The sequence below is a fragment of the Dryobates pubescens genome, chromosome 11 (assembly GCF_014839835.1).
Source record: "Dryobates pubescens isolate bDryPub1 chromosome 11, bDryPub1.pri, whole genome shotgun sequence".
NCBI classification, from domain to species: Eukaryota; Metazoa; Chordata; class Aves; order Piciformes; family Picidae; genus Dryobates; species Dryobates pubescens.
In genome coordinates this window covers 15,608,746-15,628,015 of record NC_071622.1, presented here as the reverse complement: position 1 = coordinate 15,628,015, position 19,270 = coordinate 15,608,746, and positions in this window count along the sequence as shown.

The window sequence follows — 19,270 nt, the reverse complement described above, 5'->3', positions numbered from 1 at the left end:
ACCAAACCTGAAATCCATCCTTATATCACACCTACAACTTCAATGACAGACATCCTGCAACCCATAGTAAGATAACAAGAAGGCTCTTGCCCACTTGGTATCCACAGCCTGAGGTTAGGACACTGCTTGTTTCTACAAAGGCTAGAAAAAGATTGTTCTCATTTAATATGATGGAAGGGAGTTCGAATAGTGAAGCCATCTCACTCATTTGCTGCAGTTTCCCTGAAAACTATGTTCATATCTTCCCTCAAGGGGAATGACCAAAACACAAGCTATAAATTATTCTAGGATATGAGCACATTTTGTCAGCCTTGGCAGTTCATATAACAAACCTTGGGCTGTCAGAGTTACTGGGTTGGAGTGGGAAAGACAGCAAGTAAGTGAGAATGTGGAAGTTCAGAGACAAATGAAACTAACAGCTCCGATTTCAGACTGCTTGATAAAGTTTATGTGAAACAGCATGGACATAAAGTCCCGGACAGCACCAAAATGATGACTATAAAAAGTCATCTGGTCCCCTGCAGTAAGCAGGGACACCTGCAAATAGAGCTGGTTGCTCAGAGCCCCAGACTACCTCACATGGAATGGCTCCAGGGATGGGGCATCTACCACCTCTCTGGGCAACCTGGACCAGGGTCTCACCACCCTCAGTGTCAAACACTTATTTTTTCTCTCCAGTCTAAATCTCCCTCTTTTAATTTTAAACCATTGCCCCTTGTCCTGTCACAAGAGGTCCTGCTCAAAAGTCTGTCCCCAGCTTTCTGATCCCTATCTTCTAATCTTGCCATTATTTTTAACCAAATAATGTAAAACATACCTTTATCTAGAAACATATACTACTGCTGTACTACTGGGTTTTAGCTACACACTGAAGCATGTGTTGAAAATGCAACTTTTGTTTTTCAATGGCTGTGGATGATTTAAGCACCACATCTCCTTGAAGATTGATGCAGGATAAAAACTGCATGTGGCTGTCTCAAAAGAAATGCAAGGCTACTCCAACATTTTACATGAAGGAACTTTGTTTAGGGGAAAATCATAGAATGGGTTGGGTTGTAAGGGACCTTAATGATCACCTAGTTCAAACTCCCCTGTCATAGAGTCATAGAATGGTTTGGGTTGGAATGGACCTCCAAAGTTCAGCAGGGACATCCTCCACTAAAGTGGGCTGCTCAAAGCCTTGTCAAGCCTGATCCTGAATATCTGCAGGGAGGTGGCCACAACTACCTCCCTGGGAAACCTGCTCCAGTGTTGCAGCATTGTAGGTTTTCACCTTGGAGAACCAGATAAAGTAGAATGGAAAACAAAACAGCAAAAAAAGACTCTACTTCTGATACCATACAAAAAAAAACTGAGACCAGAATAGTTTACTCAATATATAGTGTTGGATAAGAAAACTACCTCCCACTTCTTGTCTTTTTTTTCCTGAAATCAAGAGAAAGAGGCTATTCCACAGTGAATGAGATAGTTGAGAAGTATTTCATAGAATCATAGACTCATAGAATGCTTTAGGTTGGAAGGGACCTTTAAAGGTCATCCAGCACAACCCTCCTGCAGTCAGCAGGGATATCTGCAACTACAGCAGGTTGCTCAGAGGTACAGACAACCTCACCTGGAATCTTTCCAGGGATGAGACATCTGCCACCTCTCTGGGCAACCTAGACCAGAACTTCACCACCCTCAGTGTCAAAAATGTCTTCTTTCTATCTCATTTAAATTTCCCTCTTTTAGTTTCAAACTATCACCCATCCTGTCACAAGAGGCCCTTCTAGAAAGGTTGTCTCCATCAATTTCTTCAATGTGGCAACTTCCTTAAAAATAATAAGTTTTAATTTTGAACTTAGTCATAGTGACATTAAGAAATGCCCAAACAAGAGAGTTGCATAAACACAAAACAGTTTTATTTATATCTCTGGATGCAGATTTATAGCTCTGTTTTACACAGAAGGAAATATCTATAAAAGTGCATGAATCAGAATTGTTTAACAAATGATAATGAAATTGTTTATTAAAGCATTGAATGTGTATAGAAAGAAAATGAAATATAAAAAATATGTGGGCACTTTACAACTTTGCTAAACAATTCTAGATGGCCTACATGACCTTTAAAGGTCCCTTACAATCCAAAACCTTATACAATTCTATGAAATTCTGATCTGTCCGTGCTGGAGTGGTTTGAAGAGTGTGGTGGGAATGTACCACAGAGGATAGAGGGATGTGGACCACTTTGAATATAGTTTTGGTCCAAGGGGCAAATAGAAATGGAAATACATCTGTCAGTGCTTCTGAAAATGTCAAGGAAGTATTTGAAAACTTATTTGTATGCTCAGCTACTTCAGCTGGGTGCTCCAGCTTGACCCAGCCAAGTAAGTAGATGTGTGCTTAAAACCAGGTGCATGTTCATGGATTTTTAGTGAGTTTGTTCATGGATGAGAGTATTTGATCTATCAGTTCTGGCACCCTTCATGATACTTTAACAGGAAGTGATCATGTTGACTGCCAAGGGTCAAGGCTGGGCTAGTCACCAGATAAGTGCCAGAAGCTCTCTCTGAACCTCTCTGCATGCACAGAGAGAAGAGAAAGGGAAGAAGGGAGAGAGATTGATGAGGTGGGAAAGAAACTAAACCATCTGGAATGGAAAGAAGAAGAATCTAATGAAATAGAGATAAAGAGACACAAACTAAGAACCAACCCAACCCCCAATGGCAATGACAGCACCCTTGGCACCACTGATGCTGGGAACAGGCAATGGATAAGTCCCAGAATGGACTCAGCAGCAGATGGGAACCAGATTCAGGAGCTAGATTCTGGAACTGGATTCAGGAATACACAAATCAGCAGGGAAGGCACAAGACAGAATCCTGCTGGGACACCAGCCATTGAAGAAGAGGCTTGACCCTGGTAATGGCTCAGCTTTCTGCTGAAGATGCCATCCACAGGATGCAATCCCTTGTTGGGCACTTAAAGGTCACCTTTCCTGCAGGTGCCACCTCTGCCTTTGTGCCCCCCAGTGTGCGGCACAAGCTGTGGCAGTGTCCTTGGTGCGCCCAGGATCAAGTCTCAGGCAGAGCCTTTCTGCAGCCCAGCTCTTGGCAGTGATTCTGCCCATCAGCTTCTCCCTGCTAGAAGCAGTCCCTGGCTGTGCAAACCTGCCCTGAACTTCAGAAAGTTCTTCAGTGAGCAGAGACTGACCTGGGAAGTCCAGTCACTAAAGAGAATCAATTCTTATTGAGCTCAAACCAAGACAGTGAGACCATTGTTCCCATTGGCAAACGTGGCCTGTGGGTACTGCGACTGTTCATGTGTGTCTCTTTTGCTTACTTGAAATACTGTGATAATTACCCCTCATCTTAAGTCCTTTGGCTTATGTTCTAGAACATTAAGGATATCAACTCAATGTGAAGAGTTTTCTCCCTCATACAACCAATAATGTTGTGTGTTTTTTCAGATGTGTAGGATTCTCATCTGAGTGAGAGCTTTCCATATTCCACAGTGTTAAATATAACCTCATTTGGCACTGAAGATGCTACTGTCCTCAATAGTTTATGATATTATTAACTGATACTGTTGATGTGCTTTCTAAATGGACCTGTTCAACTTCAATCAACCACTTACCTGGAGTGCTGCTTTTTACAGATGATTAATAACCCATAGATGACAGTAATTCCCAGAAAAGTCTGTGAAGATCTTTCACTTCACACCTAAAAATACATAAGAGATTATTTTCATAGTTAGAAAAGACATATCTCCTTCATGTCATAAGTCTACTAAATATCTGGTTAATTAAGCACTCCCTCTATTATCAAGTGTTTGTTGGATCCTACTGACAGTGCTTCAGAAACAGGAAGGCATTTTGGCCTTTCTTTCAAAGAAGATATTTTTGACACAGAGGATGGTGAGACACTGCTGCAGGCTGCCCAGAGAGGTTGTAGATGACCCATCCCTGGAACCATTCCAGGTGAGGTTGTCTGGGGCTCTGAGCAAACTGCTCTAGTTGCAGATGTCCCTGCTGACTGCAGCTGGGGTTGGACTGGATGGCCTTCAAAGGTTTCTTCCAAACCATTCTATGACTCTATGATTCTAAATAAATTAATAAAATACAAATTTGCATTCAACTGGTTTGACAGAAATCACATTTCTCTGATTGCTACACTTAGAATCACAGAATTATTAAGGTTGGAAGAGCCCTTTAAGATCATTGAGTCCAACTGTCAACCTGATACCACCATGCCCAGTAAAACCTGTCCCCAGGTGCCATGTCCACACATTTTCTTGAGTACCTCCAGGGATGGTGACTTCACCACCTCCCTGGGCAGCCTGTTCCTATCCCTTACCACTCTTGCAGCAATGAAATTTTTCCTAATCTCCAATTTAAACCTCCCCTGGCACAATTTCAGGTCATTTCCTCTTTTCCTAATAGTAGGGAGAAGAGACCAACCCCCACCTCACTCCAAACTCCTTTCAAGAGTTGTACAGGGCAATGAGGTCCCCCCTCAACCTCCTCTTCTCCAGAAAAAAACAACCCCGGTTCCCTCAGCTGCTCCTCATAAGACCTGTTCTCTAGAACGAAGTCACAGATCATGAGGAGCAGTCCTGGGCTGCACTCCCTGTGCAATCACAACCAACAGTGCAATCACAACCAACAGTGCAATCACAACCAACAGTACAATCACTGCACAGTTATTTATATGAAACCCTGGCTTCACTTCCATTCCCAAAAGGTCTTTGGCTTTCTGGTCACAGAGGTCTTCAAAGCCCTTTGCAATCAGATTTCCTCCTGGTTTTAGGACAAACAGTGCAGGTAAGTGCAGCTCCTGCAGCTTGGTGGTGCTGGTTTTGTTAATGTCCTCTCTGGTCTCTGAAAAAGCACTTTTCTACATCTCTAATAACAAACTGCTTGGCCACAGAAGTAATTGCTGAATTGTACCAAACTGACTGCCTGTGTACTCCCCAGAGGCCTGGGCAGCTGCAATTTGCTGCTGGTTTATTGCCACTTTATCAATGTGCTGAGCACCTTCCAAGCTTTTGGTGTAAAGAAGCACTTTTTCTCTTTTGCTCCAGCAGCATTGCAAAGCCTGCATCTATTTTTTTATAACCAGTGGCTTTTCAATTCATTCCATCCTAATAGGTTCAAGCAGGCTGTGTTTTTCTTGGTGGTGTTTTTTGTTTCTCCTTTTTTCTTTTCTTTTTCCTTTCTTTCTTCTAGCTGACTGCAGAATCAACAGTTCAAGAGGCAAAAATGTATTTCCAGAGTTACAATGATTTTTATGTACATTTAGCAATCTTTCACTTGTTGGCTTATTTCCCTCAAATGCTTTTTTTTTTTTTAAATGACAGACTAAAATCCATGAAAGGAAGAAGATATTTTCTCTGAAGATGAGAAAAGAACTTCTTCTCACCCTTTTGTCTGCACCGTGAGAAGAAAATGAAAGGTTGTCATGTCTGTAGATCCTGCTAGCCCCTGAATCCCAATTTTTAGCAATGCAGAGGTGTAATCAGGGGAGTGGGAACCTTCAGTATCCAAGTATCCAAGTGTTTTCACTAGCTAGTACTCTTTCTATCCAACTCTTATCATATGCCATCAATAGTCTTGCTAATCATATAATCAGGCCAATATCCTTCGTGTTCTCCATATCCAAGGCCAATCAGCAGTTGTCCCTGGGGTTTTTGTCACCCTCTGGTCTGCAAATGTGCTACAAATATTGTGACTGTGGAAATATGAAATTACCAAATGAATCTGCTATTTCACTGGAAGCAATTACTGGATTAATGAGGCCAGTTAGAGCTGGAGAGATGTAGTCAAGGTCTCATGATTCTCCATGATGCTTTTGGGCAGGCTCTACTCTATGATCCACATCGATCCACATAGCTTTACTGATCCTCAGATTGTTATTTCTGCTGTCCTGGAAAGCATTAAACAAGTTTTATTTATCCATTTCATCTAATTAATGTCAGAGTAGGAAGACATATGCCCATCAGCAGCTCCTTATATAGACCTAAGTTCTGCACTAAGGTCATCTCTGAAGAACTGAGGCATTACCTGAGGCACTTTCTGTGTTGCTTATCAGGGAGAGTAAATCTATAAGACATATAATTCTCACAAATATTAGCTGAGGAAGTGTCCAAGGCAAAGCACAGTTAAGGGACAAAGAACCTTTGTACTGAGGGGTACTTTCCCCCCTGTATTTAATTGTTTTGAAACAAAGACCAAATGACAGGACAAAGGATCACAGATGGACACCCAACACATTTTTATGGCCAGTTCCAGGAACTGAAGAAACTCAACAACATGTAGGGAGGTTTGAACATAATTTTTTTTCCCCCCCTTCCAGGCTGGGTTTCAGAACCATGAACTTCAGACATTCTTCTAAAAAATGAGTCTTCCACAGTCATCTCCTTCAATATTTGGTGATTAAGGAATAAAACACCAGATTTGAAAATTGGTGACAGAAGTTACAAGACTTAGCAAAGTTTCATTCAATAAAGGCAGTAGAAACAGAGCATTATATTATCTAGAATCAAATGTTATTCAATAACTATAGTATTGTGATATATTATCCAATTACCCATATTCATACAACTTGGATTTTCCAATGAAATATGTAGTATAACTGAATTTATCTTCTTCTCTCTTCCAGAGTGTATCTGCACTGTTTTTGTAACCCACCAATATCCACCAAAAACACAGGGAGGTGAACAAGCACTGGATGATGTTTGTCTGAGAATATTTTGTGAATATTCACAGAATCACAGAATGGTAGGGATTGCAAAGGACCTCCAGAGATCATCAAATCCAACCCCCCCCTACCAAAGCAGGATCACATAGGGCAGGTCACATAGGAATGCATCCAGGCAGGTTGGAGACTCCACAACCTCTCTGGGCAGCCTCCTCCAGGGCTCCAGCATCTTTGCCATAAAGAAGTGTCTCATGCTGAGTTGGAACCTCCTGTATTCTAGCTTGTGCCACTTGTTTCTTGTCCTCTCACTGGACACCACTGAAAAGAGCCTGACACTTTCATCTTGATACCCACCCCTCAGATATTTATAGACATTGATAAGATCCCCTCTCATTCTTCTGCTTTCCAGACTGAAGAGCTTCAGGTGTCTCAGTCATTCTTTATAGGATAGAGGATCAAGGCTCCCAGTCATCCTCATAGCATCAGTTGGACTCTCTTCAGTAGATCCCTGTCTCTCTTGAATTGGGGAGCCCAACACTGGACAGAGTATTCCAGATGTCTCACCAGGACAGAGTAGAGGGGCAGGAGAACCTCCCTTAGATATGCTGGACACCCTCTTCTTGATGCATCCCACAATACTGTTGGCCCTCTTGACCAAAAGGGCACATGGTTGTCCTACGGAGAACTTGCTGTCCACTAGGACTCCAAGATGTTTTTCCATGGAGCTGCTTTCCAGCAGGGTGACGCCTAAGTCTATACTGGTGACTGGCATTGTTCCTAAAACCACCACACTCTCCATATGCAGGACTCTGCACTTGCCCTTTATGAACTTCATGGTGTTTGCCTGCACCCAGATCTCCAGCCTGTCAAGATTTCCTTGGATGGTGGCACAGCCTGACAGGGTGTCATCCGCCTCCTAAGTTTGGTACCACCAGTGGACTTGCTGAGGGTCCATTCTATCCCCTCATCCAGGGAATAATGAACAAAACTGGACCTAGCACTGATCCCTGAGGAACATCACTGGCCACAGGCTTCCAACTGGACTCCACACTGCTGAGGTGGAATTTTTCTGCACAGATGGGGTTCTGTGCAACAATTCTCAGACTTCATGCTGCGTGTAGCCAAAGCTGACACCTCGTATAAATGAGAAGTTCATCAATCAGGAGATAATTAATGCTACTTTGCCTTGAAGCCAAATATTAGCATACTAAACCAGTACAAGTAATAGCAGTATACAGGTAGTTTGTAAATGTTCTGCCAGAGTCAGACACAATATATAAACATTTCAAATAATTTATGCAAGCCATGCAACAGCCAAGTGAGCAAAGTTCTCTTCAGTCTAAACCTCCCTCTCTTAGTTCAAACCATGACACCTTGTTCTGTCACAGCAGGCCCTTCCCAAAAAAGTCTTTATCATCCCCTTTAAGCACTGAAAGGCCACCAGATGTCCCTGGAGCCTGCTCTTCTCCAAGGTGAACAACCCCAACTACCTCAATCTCACCTTACAGCAGAGGGCTTCCAGCCATCCCAGCATTGCTGTGGCCCCCACTGGCCCCACTCCAACAGGTCCCTGCCTCTGTTAAGCTGAGGTCACAGCAGAACAGAGAGGCAGAATCCGCTCCCTTGGCCATCTGGCTGCATTGCTTGTGATGTCATCCAGAAAACAGCTGGTTTCTGGGCTATGAGCTTTGATTTTATATATACACATATAGGTTTGTGTAGAATAATATAAGACACATAAGGATATAATAATAACAATATCATCATCATTATCGCTATCATCATCATCAGCTACCACATGAACCAGTCATATTATCCATGTGGCTTTCCATCCATCCAAACTGTAAAGTCGTAGCTTGAATGAAAGGCTGTTGTAAGAGTTCATGTACAAAACCTTGGTCAAGTCACTAACCTGCCTTCATCCTCAGACCCAATCATTTAATTCTATAAGGCATGATTTATCTTTGATAAATCCATGTTGACTTTTCTCAGTCACCCTCTTTTGTTCTCACTGGTGATGACTGAAGGCTAAGAAGATGCTGAGTGACACTTCCTTATCTGTATCCCTTGTCACTAAGTCACCTAATGCTACATTTAATGCTTCTTAGATATGGTAATGTCACACTCTGGAGTTCCAACTGAGTTTTGAGAACTGAATTGAAGCAGAAAATTAACAGCTTGATCAGAACTTGCCAAGAATATTAGAAAAACCTGTGGAAATATCAAAATACTGTAGTTTCCTGTCTCCCAGAAAGTTTGCAGTAGTGTCTTTCTTAGAGATTCAAGAAGTGTGGATTCATGAGTTCATGAATAATTGGAGTTTGGGGGTTCTCTCACACTTTTACATAAAATAGAGGTTTCAGTGAGAATACACTTGAGATAATCTAGCAAATTCCCACTCCACAATGGGGAGTCCATTCACCTTTCTTGGCTGTGACTTTCCTCTGTGACCTTTTCCTTGGGTCTGATTCAGTTCACTAATCCAGTGATTTAGTTTTGCCAAGCCAGGTTTTTCTGGTTTTTCTTTTTCTACCAATCCAGCAAGTTGGATGTAGAGGACTTGATGGTTGCCAACACAGTAAAGAAAGTAAAAGAAGAAAAGAGACTTCCCTCTTTTAGCAGTGATTGGCTCCATCTCTAATGGGCAAATTTGTCTTTAGTGTCCCAAGTTGCATCTATAGCTTGTTGGCATTCAAGGACATTTTAGTAGGTAGAAAAACAATTTTAAGCAGTTGGTATTATCCATAACATGTTTGCACATATCATTATTTCAGCCACCTTAGCTGTTCCTCAATTAATTTTTAGTCAGCTGCTTCCAAATGTCATATCTTGATGAGATGCTAAAGCCACATGAGGCTTCTGAGTGACACATTTCATAGCTCACTGATAAATATTGCAGCTAATATCTACAAAAGCTCATTGCATTGTCAACTCTGCTGCACTATGTATTAAAAAATAGTAATAGATGAAGTCAAAAGACTTTTGGCTGAATTAGCCAACTCCTGCCTGCTCAAGAAAGAACTCTGCTGAAATTTCTGCAGGAATCAGTTAGGTGGGTTGGGTTTTTTGGTTGGTTGGTTGGTTTGTTTTGCTGGTTGGATTTTACTCCGTTTTATTTCTTTAGATGTCAGATGTTGGTGTCATCACCCTTCCTTCTTTTAGACATCATCATCTTTCATTAACTGCCAAGTTGTCAGCAAACTTCAAAAGTCAAAAGCACCTTTAAAAATCCAAACTCGGATTTTCCTAAGAATCACTGAACTTCAGCCTACCCTGAAGTTCATCCCACCCCCCTGCCCCCGAGCCCCACCATAGGAGGGATGTGCCTGGTTAAAACAACTAAATGATACAAACTTGTGCCTGGCTGGAGGAGCAAAGATTTGTGGCCAGCTGCTCAAGCAAAGATCAGAAGGAGTTGCTACACCGGGCTCCAAACTGAGAAACAGATTTGCTCCTGGACGTTGCTAAATAACAAATCAGACTTAACTAATTAGAAGATTCTGCCATCTAGTGACTGGACTTGCTGTCTGAATCTCTTGCACATCATCTGAGGTTTGAGGACAAGCTTGTAGGCTATAAGCAATATGTCAACCTGATGAGCTAAAAGGAAGTTTTCCTCTCTGTAGACAAGATTTATTTTTTTTTTTTTCCTGTCTGGAAATCATTTGGTGTCTCTCCAGTGTTTATCTGCTATGATTGTTGGCATAAATTCAAATTCAGGATATTGACCTTTTATTCACTTTCCTCTTAATAATAAGTCTCTGGGAAGCAACCACCATCTCTCTGCTGCTCCTTTATCTTTAACCTGGCATGCTATTTGTTTTAGAATGCCAGGTTTTAAGTCTAGCTCCTGACAGACAGGTACCAATATAATACTTAATAACATAACTGCATGGCTCTAACGTGTTATTCGTTCCCGCATGCTACGTTCAAATAAGAGATTAGATGACAGGCAGTTTTGGATGATCACCCACTCACCATTTACAGCATTTTTCCTTGTGATGTTTTCTCAAGCTGTGTTGTTTGAAAGCTGAATATATCTTCAAAACCAATTTTCACCTTTGACTTCAATATTTTTTTTATTCCCCCCCTCTCCTCACTTTTGGGAGGTCAATGCCAGCACCAAATGGATCCAGAGGAAGACACAAAGATGATCAGAGGACTGGAGCATCTTCCTCATGGGGACAGGCTGAGAGAGCTGTCCAGCCTGGGGAAAAGAAGGCTTTGAGGAGACCTTAAAGCAGCCTTCCAATATTTGTAGAGGCTACAAGAAAACTGGGGAGGGAATTTTGCAAAGTCTTGTAGTGTCAGGATGAGAGTCAAAGGCTTTGAGCTGGAAGAAGGCAGATTTAGACTGGAGATAGGAAGACATTCTTCCCAGTGAGGCTGGTGAGACACTTGAACAGGTTGCCCAGACACATTGTGGATGGCCCCTCCCTCAAAGTGATCAAGGCCAGGATGGATGCAGCCTTGAGCAACCTAGTCTCTTGGGAGGTGCCCTTGCCCATGGCAGAGGTTTGGAACTGGATGACCTTTAACGTCCCTTCCAGCCCAAACCATTCTATGAATCTATGAAATTTGTTTCAATGGCAGGTGTGATATGAAGCAATTCCATCCTTGGAGATATTTCTTGGTTTATTGTTGTCAGTCCTAAGAGCAAGTGATTTTGGTCCATGGACTCAGTAATGAAAAATTCCAAGACACTAGGCCCACAGTTGGGAACTTGTAGAACAAAAGTGGTTTCAAAACCCCTTTCTGTTTCTGTACTATTTTTAAATAGAATCTATATTTACTATTATTATTTCTATACACGTATTAAAATCCTCTTGACAACTCCATCTGCCTTTACTAAATGCATTGATTCCTAAAGTCATGGCAATTACATCTCACATCCCTTGCAAAACAAAATCTTACAGGCATTTTTTTACAAGCAAATGCAGCTTGGTTGTTGGAACATTGAGAGGAATAAATAACATCTCTTTAAACCAGCCTCATTTTTTCTGAGACACTATGACTGTGGGTGGACATTCCACTCTTTGTGCTTAAAAAGATGAGTGAGGATTTGCAACACAGCTTGACGTGATGCTTGCAGGTCTACACGGTGAGCAAACTGCTTTGCACACTCTTCATGTTGCAGCAGAATTGCTCTGGATGTTTGGTTGATTCGTCTTCCCCAAGCGCCTTTGCTGCCTGTCCTGCCCTACTACTGGGTTTAGATGAGAGACTGTCACTAAGACACCAGCTCACGAGAGACAGGGACCTACTGGAGAGCATCCAACAGAGGCTACAAAGATGCTGAGGGGCCTGGAGCAGCTCTGTGAGGAGGAAAGGCTGAGAAACCTGGAGCTGTTGAGCCTGAAGAAGAGTAGCCTGAGAGGGGATCTGATCAGTGCTCAGCAAGAGCTTAAGGGTGGGGTGCAAGAGGGTGGGGCCAGACTCTTGTCAATGGTGCCCAGTTATAGGACAAGGGGCAAAGGACATAAACTGGAATCAAGGAGAAAAAAACTCTTATTTTGCTTTGAGGCTACCCAGAGAGGTTGTGGAGTTTCCTTCTCTGGAGAGATTCCAAACCCACCCGGGTATTGTGATCCTGGGCAACCCGCTGTGGGTGACCCTGCTTTAGCAGGGGGATTGGATGATCCTCAAAATTTCCTTTCAACTCCTACCATGCCAGGATTCTGTGATACTGTGATCCACTATTTTTTTTTCTTTTCTTTATCCAGTGAAAGGAGAAGGAGGAGACAGCAGCACCAGCAACCCCAAACATAACCCCTGTATTATCTTAACAGTGTAATTCCAGCTTCTTTGGTAAGGTGGATTTCCATGCAAAAGCCCTGCAGCTAAACATCTGATTGTCTGTGTTGTATGCATTATGATGGACCTTTGACACAGCAGTGTCAGCAGAGGGTTGTAGTCTCTCATGCTGGAGTTTAAGCGAGTGGGTGAGTTGAACATGTAACCACTATGGCTTTGCTATTGTTGCTCCAAGATGCTGCCTGAGATCTGTCAAAATAATAGAGCAGCCTTGAAAGGAGTCAGAAATATATTTGTGTTTTGCCTGTTAAACAAAACAAAACAAACAAACAAAAGAAAGACACACACACACAAAAGAAAAGAAGAAAAAATAAAAGAGAGAGTGAAAGATAATAGTGAAACGAGGCAAGGAATTTAACGTCGGTATTTTGCTGGAAGAAATGTCAAAAGAAGACATCAGAATTAGAAATAGATGCTAATTTCTGGAGAACTCTGAATATATCATTATTGTTTGGTTCCCCAAGAGCTGACCCTGTGCTTTGAAACCTTTCATTGTGTCTCCTCAAAACGTGAGACAGTTTGCCAACAGCAGCGGCGCTGCACCGGATAGTTTAGTGGTACTTTTCAGGCTGTTGTTTCAGGAAATGGATGCTAAGGAGGATTGAAAAAATATCCTGGTCTGAGTCCTGGAGGTAATGAAATGGAAACTTTCATGAGTAAAAAACCCACAGAAGACCATGATAACCTACTGGAGCTGCTGAGCTTTGGAATAAAACTTTCTGGTCCACTCAGGAGTTGTTTATCAGTTGTAGTGTTAATGTTTCCATAGTGTGAAATGCAGCACATGAGAAAAAAAAAATATTCCACTACCGAATGCTAGAGTGTGGAGCTGATAGCTAGCACTCAGCACTAAAATAGCATCAATAGCACCATTTGTGTCAGACTCTCCAGTGCTGAGCAGTGCAGTGCCTACACAGAATTTGCAAGTGGACTGTCAGGCTATTCACATTTTAGCATTTTATAAAAATACCTTTCTACATATTTGCATCACTGTAAGAGTTTACATAATAAAAGGCTCCTATTTCTATGGTATTTTAAGGTTTCTCCTCCGGTACTGGATATTTTTTGATGAAATGTGCTAGCTAACCCCTAAATATTCACAGTGCTCAAGTATAGCTATGATTTCCTCCACCTCCTTTCTCAAAAATCAGTTCCTCCCCCTCATTTCTAAATATTGAAATCATAGCATCACAGAATGTTGGAGGTTGGAAGAGGCATCTGGAGTTCATCAACTCCCATTCCAAAGCAGGATCACCTAGGCAGGCCACACTGGAATAAATCCAGATGGGTCTTGGAAGTCTTCAGACAAGGTGACTCCACAAATATCAGATTGCAAACACATAATCATAGAAGGGTTTGGGTTGGAAGTAACCTCCAAAGGTCATCTAGTCCAACCCCCACCTCAGACAGTGGGAACATCTTCCACTAGATCAGGTTTCCCAGAACCTTGTCAAGCCTGACCTTCAATTATGTCCACGGATGGCACCTCAGCTACCTTCCTGGGCAACCTGTTGCAATATTCCACCACCCTCGTGGTGCAGAACTTGTTCCTAACATCCAATCTAAATTTGCTCTTCTCTAATGTCAAAGCATTGCCCCTTGTCCTGTCACAGCAGGTCATTGGAAACAGTCCCTCCAAAACCTTCCTGGGGCTTACTCAGTCAAAAGTATCTGAACTCATTGGTGTGTAGAGCTCTTTTCTCAGTGTGTGACTTGCTAATGGTCTTTTAATTTTTTCCTTAGCCCTTACAAGCACCAGTTGTGAAAAACAAAGTTCTAGAAACTGCTCTGTACAATCCTGGCTATTTTTCAAACCAGCAGTGAAATGTTTAATAAGTTCAGGTCACCTGCTCAGTGAAATGGAATCTTTAAAGAACAATTCTAATTAGGAAACTGTCCCCTCTCCTCAAGTGCACAACAAGCAATATTCCTTAGCTAGCCTGTGAGAAAAAGAAAAGTGTCCTATCAGTACTGGAAATGATTGGAGACCTGAACGGCTCATAGTGTAATTATCCAACCTTCCATCGACAGACCATTGCACACATGAAATCAGAAGTGTTGCAAATGCCAGTTCGTTGTTCTGGCACTAATCATGGAAAATTGTATTAAAAGGGAGCAATACCTTTCAGACGGGTGGGAAAATACAAATGGAAACCTGTAAAGAAAAATGTCCCTAGATGCACACATTCAATTAATTCTTCCAAGTCCATCATGCTGGTACTATCTGTTGTCTTGAACAACTGTAAGTTTTATAGGGTCATCACCTAATGGGATCTGCCGTTGCCACCAAGAAAACAGAGCATCAACCCTTTGGGTATCTGCTTCTACATTCAGCATACTCATAGAACCATAGAAACATAGAATGATAGAATTGTTTTGGTTGGAAAAGCCCTCTAAGATCATCCAGTCCAACCACCAACCCAACACCACCATGACCATTAAACCATGTCCCCAAGTGCCATATCCACACCTTTCTTGAGTATCTCCAGGGACCATGACTCCACCACCTTCCTGGGCCTGTTCCAATGTCTTACCACTCTTGCAGCAAAGAAATTTCTCCTGGTATTCAGTTTGAACCTCCCCTGGCAAAATTTCAGGTCATTTCCTCTTCCTATTAGGAAGTTTGTGTTCAAGAATTTAAATTGCATTATTGATGTTTACACTTCTTTTACATTACTAAACCTCCCTCCCTCCCTCCCTCCCTCCCTCCCTCCCTCCCTTCCTTCCTTCCTTCCTTCCTTCCTTCCTTCCTTCCTTCCTTCCTTCCTTCCTTCCTTCCTTCCTTCCTTCCTTCCTTCCTTCCTTCCTTCCTTCCTTCCTTCCTTCCTTCCTTCTTTCCTTCCTTCCTTCCTTCCTTCCTTCCTTCCTTCCTTCCTTCCTTCCTTCCTTCCTTCCTTCCTCTTTCTGTCATTCTTTCATTCTTTCATTCGTTCTTTCTTTTTCTTTCTATATTTCTCTCTCTCTCTTTCTTTTTAGTTATTTCTTTCTCCTTTTTCTTTCTCCCTTTCTTTCCTTTCTTCTTTCTTTCTTTCCCTCTTTTTTTTTTTTTTAAAATTCTCTTTTCTTCCTTTCTTTTATTTTCTTTTATCTCTTCCTTTTTTTCCTGAGTTGCTGTTTTTCTTTTCATGCTGACTCTTCAGTATAACATCTTAGATACTTACAGGGTTGTAAACTTTCATGTCTCTGAAATATTCTTTGTTCATATATTGGCTTGAGGGAGAAGACCAAAAGGGGAAAGAAGGATGAAAAGGAAATTTCATTTCTTAGAAATAAACTTTATTAAGCCTTTTGCAATGGGAAAATTAGGAAAGCTCTAAAATGTTTTTATAAAGCTCAATTGCTGTCTGTTTTATTTGCTTGAAGTTTCTACTTGGTCTATGGACAAAGTCTTTGCTTCCAGCAGAGATCTCACTGCTGTGTTGCCTTGTCTCAAACATAATTTAAGCTGGAGAATAACAATGGTGCATAACTCATTTAGGAGAAATGACAGCAGAAATATCTATGTCCCATAGAGCTACAAATGGTTTAGGTTAGGTTATTTTACTAGGGAAATTTAGAACCTTTGGGCCTAAATTGTGATAATGTTAAACAATCATCATTAATGTAATTATGCATACACACAGGAAAACTGATTTCTTCACCTGCAGCAAGCAAGTCTTGTTTTTTACTGATTATGGTGCATTCTGCCAAAGAAGGATTGGGAAAATTGATAGGGTTTTATTATGGAACCAAGAAAAAATTGAATTTTTGTAATTAAGATCTCAACTCTGCTGTAAATTGGGCTCACTGGCAATGCAAAATACCAAGAAAGAGATAAATTGTTCCAAATATCTAATCTCTGTGTGTTTCTAATGCAAAATGCCCCAAAATCAGCTGGGATTTGTGTGTGTGTGTATTTGTGTGAGAATATCAGTTAAAAGAATAGATGCAAATAAACATTAACCCAGTCTCTAGGTGAGTTTTAGAGCTGTGTCTTTCATTTAGCAATCCAATTACAAGGAAGAAAAGGCATGGATTCTATCCTGCTTCTTCCTTTACCCTCATGACCACTGGCTTGGATACACATTTACTACTCAGTAAATAGTCAGATAGAAAATTGACTGGGATGAAGAGATAATATTATGTTCATGAGTGCTCAGAGGATTTTGAATTGGCAATCCACAGTAGGAGTTCTCAGATACCTCCATTATACCTTTACATTACAGGCTACTAAAACACCAGTCTACTAAAAATAATATAATTCAAGCATCTGATTGCAGCAGGATGTGCAAAATATACACTTACTGGTGTTCAGGAAAATTATGATGGTGATCTACCTGTTAAACAGGGGCTCAAGGGACTCTTTATGCTGCCACATGTAGCATGAGATTATATATCTAAGAGGAGAAAGTGTAGAACATGGTTGGGAATAAAATTCAGGGGAAAAGAGAATCTACCGTGTTATACAGAGGCAATGATGTGTAAGTATAAACTGTGACATAGAACTGCTTCAGCATAAGATTCAGGCACAAGACTATAAGTCAGTTTGGTCCTGGAAGACTGATGTGATGATCTCAGGTACAGCAATGTGTACATAGAATCACAGAACATTAGAGGTTGTAAGCGACCTGCAGAGATTATTGGCTCCAACCCCCCCTGCCAGAACATAAATCTTGTTCCTACCTCTGAACTTTACAGTTCAAAAATAGTTTAAAAATAATCTAGAGAATGTTTCTGGGAAATGTACCATAGTAAAACCACCCAGGAAAGTCTAACTTATTCAATATAAACAGGTAAATTGATTAATGTATAGACCCCAATCTGAGAAATAGATATCTGATGGTAGGTACAAAAACCTCTTAGTAGAAACATACTAAGGGGACTAAGACAGGAAAAATTAACTCAAATATTATCATGGTGCCTAAAGATGGTATCTACAAGGTATGTAAACCTGTTTAATCAAAACCTTGTTTGACACATTGAACATAAAGATGAGTTACTCTCTGTGTTCTCTGGCTTAATATCTGTGGTCTGCAGAGCTTCTAGACAGACCTGTAAACCCATTAGAGGCACACAAGAGACACCAAGGGTTTATACATCTTGATTACTTTTACACAGTGGTGTTACCATGCAGATTAGAGTTGATCAATTATTCTGTTTATTTGCCAAAATTTCAAATGAATCTCATTGCATAAACCCAGCTAATAACGGGTGCTTCGTTAGCGCTCTGCCTTGTTTAAATAACGCTTCCAGAGACGGATTGATTTAGTACCAGGTAAAGTTAAATTTAAAAAAATTGAGAGATCCTGAACAAACCAGCTTTAATATTTCAGTTTCTACTGCCTTGAGGCACATTTGATTAGCAGTCACTTCATGCTGTGCTTGAAAGATCAGCCCATACCCAGCAGTTGAGCGATTCTGTAACCCAGAATACAGATTATTTTCTTTCTGTTTTCTCCTAAGAGTTTTTACATGTTCTTAAGATATTTAATGAGAAGCAGCCAGGAGTGCTATAAAAAGTTAGAAAAAAATAAATTCCTTTTTTTTTTTTTAACTAAATAATGTCTTTTTTTGTTTGTTTTTTACTGAAACAAATTTTGATAAAAACTGTGATATTTTAAAGAATATATCATTAATCTGCAATCAGCCACTGCAATGCTCATTTGTTCAAGACACCAGATGTTGGTTAGGTAATTTTAATGAAATTAAGAAATCCAAGTTTCAGCTCTGTGCCCTCTTTAATTTGCTGCAGAGAGGAATTAGAAATAAAATCAGAGTGTAGCACTTAATAAAATGTGACATTCACCTAACCTGAGCCATTTCCTCAAATGAGGTCGATATATAAATAAATGTTATATAAAGAAGGTTTCAATATGCTCTTTTAAATATCTTCATCCTTTGTTAGATGGGGACTCAGGTGCTGCTGTCTTCTGTCTTCTCCTTTGACCAGATTTATAAAAAGTAGTGGATCACAGTATTGCAGAATCCCAGCGGGGTTGGAAGGGATCTCTGGAAATCACCCGGTTCAACCCCACTGCTAAAACAGGTCCAGAGGAGGGCCTCAAAGGCGGTCGGGGGTTTGGAGGACCTCTGTTACAAGGACAGGCTGAGGGAGCTGAGATTGTTCCATATGGAGAAAAGGAGACCTAATAGCAGCCTTCCAGTAACTGAAGGGGGCCACAAGAAGGCTGCAGAGGGACTGTTTCCAATGGCCTGTGGCGATAGGGCAAGGGGCAATGGCTTGAAATTAGAGAAGAGCAGATTTTGATTGGGTGTTAGGAACAAATTCTGCAACCATCTGCAACAGGTTGAGCAGGGAGGTAGTTGAAGAGCCATCCCTGGAGATACTGAAGGTCAGGCTTGACAAGGCTCTGAGCAACCCAGTCTAGTGGAGGATGTCACTGCTGACTGATTTGGACTGGATGACCTTTGGGGGTGCCTTCCGACCCAAATTATTTTATGATTTTTAAAAGCAGTAGCTGTGATAATTTTGCAGTTACAGCTCGCTCTCATATTTTTAACAAGCAGTTGCTTCTACTATGCTTTGGTTCTTTTTCCTTTGAGGTCACACAGTAAATGTTTTTCCAAATCTTTGCAGACTTTCTTCCTGTTACATGCATGAAGATGATGCTCATGTTAGTGTCTGCTCCTTACATAGCAGCTGATGCAGCTCCTGTAAAAGGAGATATGAATCCATTTCTCCATCCCTGAAGTGGAAAGCACCTGCCCTTAAACATCTCAGTAAAAACAGAATGGTAGTTTAAGACAGGAACATATTTATCATGCGCTGCATTAAATCT